Raw genomic sequence first — 8,051 nt, forward strand, 5'->3', positions numbered from 1 at the left:
CACGGGGTTTTCGAACCGTCTGTACAAATTATTTATCCAGTAGTAATGGCACACTAGTAATTACGTGTATCCATTAGGTCAAAGTGTTACGCTTGAGCCTTTTTTTTTTCAAGCATTTCTTCTCTCCTCGTTGACAATTCTCTAGGGTTCCTTAATTTTCTTCCCCGGTCATCCCTCTCGCGCATCACAGAGAAGACAATTCCGGGTACGGCGTCGTTGTCATGTCCATTGCCGACATGCTGCGGTGACGACATCCACGGTGGCGGCGCTATGCAGAATGAATGGGCGTCGTGCAGAGGTGGCGGCGGCCCAGGCCGGCACACGAGACTCGCCGGCATCGACAGCAAACATCGCGTCGGCGGTGCTGGGGAGTGCAGTAGCATTGGACAGCCTGCTGCTCATCTTGAGTGAGTGTTGTGAAGCTACATAATCTTTTCTTGTATGGAGCAATGGTGCCCTTTCTGCTTCTAGTTGGTTATTCATAATTTTGAAGATTAGACATGGAATTGGACAGAGTTTGTTTGCCTTGGGATTACTGGGATGGGTTAAACTGTATAACTATGAATTGTTTGGATAGCATTAGAGCTAAAGAGAGATCATCAAATGTTGGTATATTTATCAACTGGTACACATATGGAGGTATTTTCCTGGCTATTTGAATCACACATCGGCCGTACGTATTAAACACTGGAAATATGATTTACAAAGTTACATATCTGTCATTTTTCTGCTTCAATGTAGCAAACACTGTTTTGCATTTGCTTCAATTTGCAAGGTTAATGCAGATTGGCGGTGGAAACCATCCTGCTGCATTTCCCCAACCACTTACACACAATCCTGTACACAAGAAGCACAAGAAGGATAGACAAGGGCAAATACTAACACCAGTGCCTGCTCCATCGCCCTCGCCATTCGTTTCTCCACCTAAAGCCTCACCATTACCGTTTGCTTCCGAGCCTGTTATATCTCCTTCAGGATCTTATCGGTTGGCTGCCCCTCCACATCTGGTTAGGGCTTTGACTTCCACCCCACAGGCAAAGCATGGCCCTGAAGTTGGTGCTCAAGTACTATTTTAATCTATAGCTATAACCTCTTCTTCATCGTTTGCTTGCCATCAGTTTGGAAGGACTTAGGACCTCCTTTGATTTTGTTCAGCTTAGAGTCTAAAATGGTCTATGTCCTCCTGTGCACTAGGTATGCAAAATAATTGTTAGGAAAAACTTGTTAACATGGGACTAATATATTCGCTAAAAATTAATTGTGCACAAAATACCTATGTAAAAATGGGAGATGGCCTAGTTCCAGTCCAGCATTCTGTATACTTAAGCATGAATAAACCTCAGGATGATCTACATAATTGCGGAATATTTAGAGGAACATTTATTAAGTAACGAGAAGTAATATTATAAGAAGCAGTGTGTTCAGTGTACCCATCTGTCTGCATTGGGCTTTTCAATTCTTCTGTGACTGGCCAAGATGTAACTTTGAGGTCCTTCCACTTATGGTCCTTAGATCCGTTTTGTAGTGCTACATTGTTGAAATAATTCTGCAGTCACATCAGCTGTGTAGTGACAATTATTAGTAACAGACCTAAAACATTTCGAATAATCTTAATGGAGGATGGGTATGGAAGTAGTAATAACTCACCATAGTATGGAGGTCCTGACGATTTCCCGCCCTAGTGAGTCGAGAACCTATATCTTACGTAGTCTGGCATTGATAACTGCTAAGTACCAATGGCTCCCCATGATATTTATTGGCAAGAAGACAACCACTTATCAGTTTACATAGGAAATTCAGAATATTATATTATTGTAAGAAAGGAGAAAAATCAGAAATCTCATAGTCTTATCACATCTTCAAACAACTCATCTAGAAACTCTGCTTTACTTCAGACTATGGAGAAGTTGGACTCTATCCAATGATCCTGCTCTTCTTGACAGCAGACTTTGCAACCTGTCAGGTCAACAAATTGTGATTCCCTTGGAAGCGCACACAGAAACATGAACTAAGTAACTAACATGTTAGGTCGTCACACGACATTCCTTGTAAACAGAAGGACCAAGAACATAGGTTATGAAGCATGTATCAATTTCAGTTTTCTAGGGATCAAAACAGAAATTTTGATACAACCAACTACTGCACATGTGCTCAATTGACAGCAACATGTAGGAGTACCATGACGCCAAACAAATGAACTAAACAGAGTCAACCTGCACTTAGTATACACAATGGCCCTGTTTGGCAGGACTCTAGCTCCCAGCTCCACGTCAGATCATAAGTTTGTAGGCTGAGATAAAGTATTTTAAGTCTTTATTTTTAAACTAAAATATAAACAAAACGGCTCATCAAAACACCCTCGGTGTACCCACAACTCTAACTCCACGAATTTTTGAAATAAGAAATACCCAGTTCTAAGAATTCTTGGATCTGAAACTCTGCCAAATAGGCCTAATATATCACCAATGCAATCACATGAAAGGAGAAGCATTGTTTACCAATATAAGCTCAACAGCATTAGACCAAGAGCTCAGGGTGCAAACAGGAGGACTACCTAAACTTGCTGTAGAAATTGGATAAAAGTTCCTACCTGAACTGACATGAAGGAATCAAAGACTTTGGGGGTGACGAAATCTGACCTGCAAATGACAGTACAATCATTTCACAAGGAATTGAAACATATCAAATTAAGTGCATATAATAAATTACCGGACTGCATGGAGGGACAAATTAAAGTACATATTTCAGCTCCTAACTAAAGTTACCTCGAGATGGTACCAGAAGTTTTAAAGTTAATTTCTCCTCAAGGATTCTTGGTATGGCTTCCACATCTTATTTGATTGAGGAGCATCTTTCGTAATAATCTTCTTTGGATCAAGGACTTTGCTTGTAAAGGGTCAGTTTGCCCCTGAAAAGTGCGCAGGCAAAGGCCCAAAGGGCCGCATCACCCTCTCCGTCTCCTCCACGGTCCTTGAAGCTTTGAAAAAGCAAGATTACCCTTGTGATGTAGGCCACGGCAATAATCCATTTGTTATAACCAGACCTGCGTATTGGTACCTCCATCTAATGGGCATGCGCTCTTCGCTTGCATCGTCCACCTAAGCATAACACAACAAGTAGGAAAGGTGTCTGATGGACAGACCTCAAACCACTCAAAATGTGTGTGCCATGGAATAGCTTCTCACTCCAGCATTCGGCAAGGGCAGCTAGCATTCAGCATCGAAGAGCCATCAAAAGTACATGTCACATGAACCCATCATTCACTGTTAGCTTTTGATGCAACTTCATACCTGAGAGAACCATTATCCCCCATCACTTCCGTGACCTCCCATTTAGATAGTCTCCCAATTTGCTCCCTGACCATCGAGAAGATCGTCGGTGTGAAAATACACGCAGCCCTTTTCTCAAATAGGTCAGCAATTATCTCTGTGAAGGGGACAAACACCAAAGCTTTCGCATCAAGGTCAACCTCATTCCTACGGATGTGACAAGAAAAACTTGTAATGCTCCACTAAATCAACCAGTGACATTTGCCGGTCTGTGAAGCCTTTAAGTTCAAACTCTCACTTAGTTGATTGCTCTGCATGCCCAAAAACGTCTTCCTTTAGTGTATGCAACGGATCACTTTTTCCTAAGTTCGTACATCCACCAAATCCATACGTCATTTTCTGTGATGTTATGAGTCTCCTTAAAATGTACCCAACGTCTCTCAAATTCATCAACCTCCATTGCATGGTAGATGAATTCTAAAGTCACTAAGCTTCTGACCGCGGAGGTATTTAACCATGTTCTGCTCTATATGCCAGCTGCACAACCGGTGATCTGCCTCAGGTATAACAATCTGAATTGCTCTCGACATTGCATAGTCCCCATCTGTGATCAATGATAATGGATGTTTCTGCTGCATCGCCTCCAGCAAAGCCTCAAGCAGTCACACATATGAAGAAACGGTCTCATATGGAATTATACCACAACCAAAGACCATTGTACTACGATGATGGTCAATTCCTATGAAAGGGACAAAGGGAAGATTGTACCAGTTCACGCGGTAGGTACTGTCGAAGACGGCAACATCATCGAAGGCATTGTAGTAGGATTGCTTAGCCCACGGTGAAACTGCAGTACAAAAACATGCTGGGGTTTTGCAAGTAGATGATCATGGATATCAATAAATCCTTAACAAACCATAGACCGTTAGCTTCACTCAGCTGGATGTCGAGCTTAGCTTCGCATCCACACCGGGTAAATGCCCATGGCACCCTTTATTTATAGGTTCTCTCAAAGGATTCTAATGACCTGTCTCCTTCACAGGAACAGCATAACCTCCTCCATATCACATCCTTGGTGCCTGGTTTCTTCCTGACCTTGTCCTTTCTCACGCTGAAGCCTTTCAACTCTACATTCGAATTGTAGAACTCATAACAATCCTTCTCCCGCCTAAAAGTCTGATTTATCACTCTATTATATTCCTCCAGTTCCTCCAGGCTAACGTACCCTTTGCCATCCATCACAGTCAACTGCAATTGAATAATAAAACATCAAAACCATTTCAAAACAACCAAAATTCAAGAGAGCAAACAGCAACAAAAAGCTGACAATATATTGGTGTTTCAGATAGGGAATAGTGCTCAGCAGTAACATAGTCAAGAAGCTCTCTCGGCAATCTGAATTCAGGCAGAATTTCTCCTGGCAATACAGCTTCCTTATCAGGTGCTAACACTAATAAGTTCCATTCCAACACACTAATTCTATCGAGACTCACTAGCTGCCGAATCAACCCGAGAGTAGATCTTGTTTTCATTAAAGTCAAATAACACAATGCATTCGTAAATTGATTATATAACTAGCAGCATATTAGTACATAGTGCTTTATTCTTTTGTATGTGCATGAACAACCCGTGAACTGCTGCTGCTGCTGCACTGCAACACTGCAGCATATTTCTGAACCATGCTAAATTCAAATAAACCAACAATACGAAGGATTAGCAACAGAGAGAAGATAATTCATTCAAGAAAAAAACAATGAGAAGATATTTTACAAGGGTCCAAACTCACTACATGCTTGTCATCATTCTATTGACCGTAAAGAATTTTTACATGTGTTGATCAGAAAGGGTTGAAGAAAAAGAGGGGTGGATCCAATATTCTAGCACAAGTTCCTCCTGAGAACAACTACGGTCGTCAAGTTTTATCTAAGTTGGCATTTGGCACTACAAAAATATGGTTCCATAGAATAACACTTGCCTTACAGCAAGATAGGTGCACAGATCTAAACTGCTGCACATATTGCAGCCATCAAATATTAAACAAGATCCACATAGTAGGAGGTTTACTGACTACTTTCATTCCTACATTGCACTTAAATATCCTATGTAACTGGAACAGATTGAATACATGAACACTCAATTAAATGAAATTCACCAACAAAAAAAGCAATCTGTGACAGCAAAGGCTAGAACTGCAACTATTATTACTGTCACCGAAAAAACTAGACAACTAAACCAGCGGTTTGCATTGCTCCTAAAATTGTACTCTACTGCTGTGATGTAGGATCACATGACCAATTTGCTAAAACTAAAACAATTTTCTAATCAAATTACACAAGTTCCGGAGTAACTGTACATGCTACTAAACATGAGCGACAAAATTGGACTGAATACACTAACTGGCATTTCATCGAACAGCTTAAGTGCACCACACTAACTGCCACTTTTTTCCTCAACAACTTGCACAAAATGGAGGCCAATCCTAAGAACAAATGCTGGTAATCCGTGATAATGCTGGTAATGATGCGTGTTGTACCTGCACAAATGGAAGCAAATCCTAAGAACAGGACCGTACACGGAGTCCACATCCGCGAGGCCGGTTTACCGGGAGCTACCACCCCCCGTAGCCAACAAGGAAGGACGCTTGGCGCTCGTCCCGGCCGGCGATTCCGCGAGCCCTCGACTTGCCGCGATTCCGCGAGGCCTCAACTGGCCGTGATGCCGCACGCGGCCACTCGCCGTCCCAGCACGACGGGCTGGCGATGTAGGGGCCAGAGCCGGGTCGTGGAGATGAAAACGACGACGTCCCCGGACTTGGTGTTCTCGGTGATGCGTGCGAGGGAGGACTTGGGCACGGAGCTGCCGATGAGGAAGGAGCGCTCGGTGTCGGTCTTGAGCCAGACGAGGCGGCGCGCCTGGGCCGCGACGAGGTCGAGCGCGTGGACGGCGAGCCTCACGACGACCTGGCAGGGAGGGAGTGGAGGAGGCTGGACGGTGGCCACGGGCTGCTGGGCCACCGACGGCAGGTGGGGGCGACGATGGCGTGTCCTTAGCCCCGAAATGGATACTGGAAAGGGAAATAATGGGGTTGTTTAGTTAGGGCTAAAGCTAGCTAAGTTAAATTTTGGTCGTATCTTATTTAGTTTAAGATTAAGATTAAAATTTGATTATGTTTTGAAAAAAATTAGCTGTTCAAAATTTTTTTATAACATTTGTAGGTAAATTTTGGACGGTTAATTTATCTGTTAAAATTTTTAGCTTGCCAAATTTTAAATTCATCTCAAACTAAACACTATTTTAACGATTAAATTTTGAGCAAACAGTCCAAACTTTAGCTTAGTCTATTAAAACCAAATACCAAACAGTCCAATATCCCACTAAAATAGAAATAAAATTTAATCCTAATCATATATCTCTTTTCGGATTTGGATTAGACCCTTCCTCAACTGTCAGAGCAACTGCAGAGGGTTGCAGTAAGATGCATTAGACTCTTTTCCAACCGTCAGATAAAAACAACGGAGCACATCAGATACTACAGTAACTAATAAATAGTAGAAGTCAATGCTACAGTATAACGGAATACTGTTGCTTCAGTACTTTGTGTACAGTAAATATATTGCTTCTCTACTGCAGAGGATCGGGGTCATCTCTTTTCTACTTTTCTATTCTATCCTTTTATTTATTTCTGTTTTTCGGAGAGAGAAAAAGAGGAGTAGAAGGTAGAAAATAGGGTAGCTGCTAGAGATGAAAAAATAAGAGATGTTGTAATAGTGATAGGAAATGATGTAATAGTGTTTTTATGATGAAAATTTAAGATAGCTACTGGAGATGACCTAATACAGCGAAAACAGATCAGATATGGTAGTATATTTTTGGTCAAAATTTGGTCAAATTTGATTGAAATTTGATAAAATTTGACTAAATTTTGTTCCAATTTGATTAGGTTGGAATATATCAATTTCGTTCACCTCTGAAATTTCTAAAACTTCAGCGAAATTTGGTTATCTGGTTGGCGGATATGATATATCCATTTTCCACTCTCGAATTCAAATATCCACATTTGAATATAAATCTCAAAAATGAATTCGGATGCATCCATTTTAGTATTTATTTTAAAAACGAATACAAATATCGAATAATTCAGATATCCACTATACATTTTTCACCCTTAAGCATCCAAGACATATGCCCCATCTACGGTAAAGTTTGCCTTACCTAATGCAAGCTACCCAGCCTGAACCAACGGTAGCCAGCTAGACGTATCCTTTCCACCATATACATAGCTACATGCACGCTGTATTCATAGGATTGAGGAGTTGTTTGCTATTTGGAGGGAAACAAATGCATCGCTACAAGATCTAAGCGGGGAAAAACAAAAACTAGTACCAGGGCCATCCTTTTGGCGCCAAGTCCAACACATCCACCCTCCGTGATCGATCTCCATCTACTCTGGAAACACTAACTGCATTGCTAATTTCCGGCGAGAAGCGCATTGGTCTCTATGGATGATCAAAGCAAACAACACGTTCTAGAAGAGATGCATCAATAACATGCACTGCTTGAAACAGAGCCTGTAAATTAGTAAGTAAAACAAATCGAATTGATATGTTTCTTTGTGATGTGCATTTTCTGAAATTTTCGTGCAAATTTCAAATACTTTTTGTAGAGATCATACTACCACCTAGTTGGGTTCCTCGTGTTGGCATGACATTTACTAATCCTGAGGAGGCATGGAATTTTTAACTCATATATGGAGGTCGGATGAGATTCAACGTTAGGAAGACA

At 41.5% G+C, this 8,051-nt stretch overlaps 1 long non-coding RNA gene across 2 annotated transcripts; it reads right to left on the reverse strand.

Annotated features, from left to right (window-relative positions):
* Window positions 1–654: 654 nt before the first annotated feature.
* LOC133928907 (uncharacterized) lies at window positions 655–6,338 on the reverse strand. Of its 2 annotated transcripts, XR_009911541.1 has the most exons (8): window positions 5,803–6,338; window positions 2,766–4,517; window positions 2,591–2,639; window positions 1,856–1,956; window positions 1,648–1,726; window positions 1,431–1,561; window positions 1,274–1,349; window positions 655–1,190 (listed from the first exon to the last, which is right to left on the reverse strand). It is a non-coding gene; the product is annotated as an uncharacterized LOC133928907 (long non-coding RNA). The 2 variants fall into 2 exon arrangements; XR_009911540.1 differs by having other exon boundaries at window positions 1,648–1,956.
* Between the last annotated feature and the right edge of the window lie 1,713 nt (window positions 6,339–8,051).

Source organism: Phragmites australis, chromosome 9 (genome assembly GCF_958298935.1).
Source record: "Phragmites australis chromosome 9, lpPhrAust1.1, whole genome shotgun sequence".
In the NCBI taxonomy this organism is placed as follows: Eukaryota; Viridiplantae; Streptophyta; class Magnoliopsida; order Poales; family Poaceae; genus Phragmites; species Phragmites australis.